We start from the raw sequence: 2,923 nt of genomic DNA, 5'->3' as shown, positions 1-2,923 counted from the left end.
GTTTTTCAATAAAATGGAAAAAAAATGAAGACTGAAAATATCTTGTTTTTTTGAAGGTTAAAAATACTTTATTTAGAAAGGCTGAAATGATTTGGACAAATGGGCTGTGCAAGAAATGATTGGAACTTCTCTTTTGGTATCTGTGAAGAGTTGGATTCCAAAATATATGCTTTGTTCTTCAGACCTCTAACTTCAGGGTGGAGTTGAGCAGAAATATGGCTTAGTTTCCCTACAAAAGAATGAGTGGGAAGTAAGTTTCTGTCATTCCCAGGAGTCCCCATTGTTTGGAGATAAGGCATGTTTGTACAGGCTATGTAGGTTTCAACACATATAGAAAGCACCAGCTAGTCCAAAAAAACTTCCTAATTCCTGTAAAGCCTCAACAGATTTCCCATCATTGTCACCTTCCACTCCAAGGCAAGCCCACAGCTTAGAAAATACCTTTCAGTCACGGTGATCAGACTGGGGCAGTACTGAATTCATCGCTGCTGTGAAAAATACCTGAACAAGTCTTTGTTTACTGTTGTGATAAAAACATGAAGATTTATTTTTTCTATAAAAATATAAGAATATAAAATTATAACTCAAATGTCTCAAGTCTTTAATTTCCCTAATTATCAACAGGAATTTGAATGGGTATACTTCAGTCCTATCCCAAAGACAGCTTTAAAATTCTATGTCAAGTTAATGCAGGAAGCCATGTTAAATCAAGCATGGGCATCCTTTAAATCCCTAGCTAGCTGATTCTAGCCTCTTCAAATATGGAAATGGGGAGCAGATAGAGGAGGAAATCAATCCATGATCTAAATAAGTATTATTGATTTGTTAGTAGCTCTGCTAAAGCTCTTTTGTTGGGTGACTAAACAGCACAGGCTATAGTCAGAAGATGAATTACTATCCTCATGGTTACACAAGCAAGTCACCTTTTGATCCATATCAGGAACATTCACTTCCTAGGTACTCAGCCACATTGTTCCTTACAAAGGCTCCCAACCTTGTTGGGTGAGAGTGAGGAATGAGAATTCATTTTGTGTCTAAATCACCTCTTTAGAACATCTTTTATTCCATACCATCCTTGCTCTTGGATTTTCTATTTCAGAACCAAAGTTTTGATACATGTATCCTTTCAGTTCACACTATCTATTAACAAGGCCAATTGTTTCAGCATTAGAATGGAGAAGCAAACATATTTTGTCTTCTATCACCTTCCATGGGAGGGGGGGAGGGGGCATCACAATTACCCACGCTCTGGAACAACTGGCTACAAAAGTGTCACTGTCTCAAATGGTACCTGTAGCTACAAACTCACCTGTTCAAAAACAAAGAAACTTTTAGTAACACTGCATTTCATCCTTCTTTCCCTACTTCTTACCCTACTTCACACCCCATTCTGGAAAGATGGCCCCAGTGGAAATGTTTTCTTTCTGCCTCAACCCTCCACTTCCATGAAATTAATTAAATGATGTCATGCTTCATTTTATCTGATTTGAAAGTAATTCATCATCTTTTTGCTGGGTGTATTAGTCCAAGTGATCAGCATATTAATTCATTTGTGAGAATAAACTCAAGGGTAATTACAGTGAGGAGGTTTAATGCTTAAACGTGTTAATGTCTGTAATCGGAAGTATTTTCTCAGTACGGAACAATTGTTAGACAATTACTATTGGATATGATTGCCCTGGTAGACAACAGACGTAGTGTCAAGGGGGAAATAGCAAAAGCTTGTTTTGCAAGTATTGTATTATCAGCAAGTTCTCTCTTTTTCCCCCCAACAATATTTTCTACTATGTTCAGCCCATGTATAGCCATCCTAGCACTTATTCTCTACCTTGTTGATTAAGCAAAAAAGTTGTGTTTATTATGCAAAAGAGTCATAGGAGACAGCTTGGCATTTCCTGAAATTCTTACCTTTTTCTTATTTCTCTTCTGGAGCTTTGATTTCTTTCTGCATAAAATTACCAACTTAATAGCTTCTTTTTATTTCCCAATAAGCCCCAAAGTCTCCATTTACCTTTTTTTTCCTGTAGTGAGAAGATTCTTAGGTCTGAATGAATATCAAGACCAAAACATTCTGAACAGAGAGCGGTCCCTTTCAAATAGCAAGTTGCAGTGAATTAAGTAAACACACTGGGAGAACTTGATTATTGATTATCACTCATGAATTTAATCTCCATTACTTTTCATTCCTTTTTTTTTGTCTCAAAGCTTTATGATATAAATAAAAATAGAAATGTAGTCAGTTTCCTGTCTACATGGTATTGCTTTCCTAGAATGCTTTTAGGCATGTATGGGATTGTATTAAGGGGGGGCCAAAATACATGACCCCAAAATATGCCTCTTTGGCATGTGGATTATTTTGAGTTGCAAGCAATCAGGACCCAGCAGACTCAAGAGAAATTTTTACTTCTCCCCTAAATACCTAAAGGAATTTAGATAGGGAGCCTGGACCAGGAGAAAGCTATTATTAGAGATAATAACTTTTTACCTGAAAGACCTATCCATATGGCAGAGCAGATATCTAGTTACCAAACATCTTTTATTACTGTGTTTTGAATTACCCTGCTCCCTTTGAAGACCCAGAGCCCTATCCCAGTCCTTAGGTCAGAATGACACATAAACCTCAACTGACCAGCATGTCTTTGGATCTCATATTATTAAGGGGCTTTGTATTTTTGTAATTAATTTTTTTCCTGTTCATCTGTCTGTATCAATTTACCAACTAAAGAACCTACGACAGGAGAGGAAAAATTGTTTCTCCCCAAAAGTATCTAGTTGCAAGGAACAGAAAAATTATCTCAAACAGTTCCTAGCAATAACACATGAAGAAGAAATATCACCTTGTGTAACTGACACATCCCAAAGTATAGGAGGTTGAAGCATGGCTGTAACAGGACTCTGGTTTCATTTAACTGCAACTCTGTCT

At 36.9% G+C, this 2,923-nt stretch overlaps 1 non-coding gene across 1 annotated transcript; it reads right to left on the bottom strand.

The window, feature by feature from the left end:
• Positions 1 to 424: 424 nt before the first annotated feature.
• Positions 425 to 493, bottom strand: LOC118932957 (small nucleolar RNA SNORD31). Its single transcript, XR_005032968.2, has one exon. It is a non-coding gene; the product is annotated as a small nucleolar RNA SNORD31 (small nucleolar RNA).
• Between the last annotated feature and the right edge of the window lie 2,430 nt (positions 494 to 2,923).

The sequence above is a fragment of the Manis pentadactyla genome, chromosome 6 (assembly GCF_030020395.1).
Source record: "Manis pentadactyla isolate mManPen7 chromosome 6, mManPen7.hap1, whole genome shotgun sequence".
In the NCBI taxonomy this organism is placed as follows: Eukaryota; Metazoa; Chordata; class Mammalia; order Pholidota; family Manidae; genus Manis; species Manis pentadactyla.
This window is presented reverse-complemented; position numbering and strand designations above follow the sequence as displayed.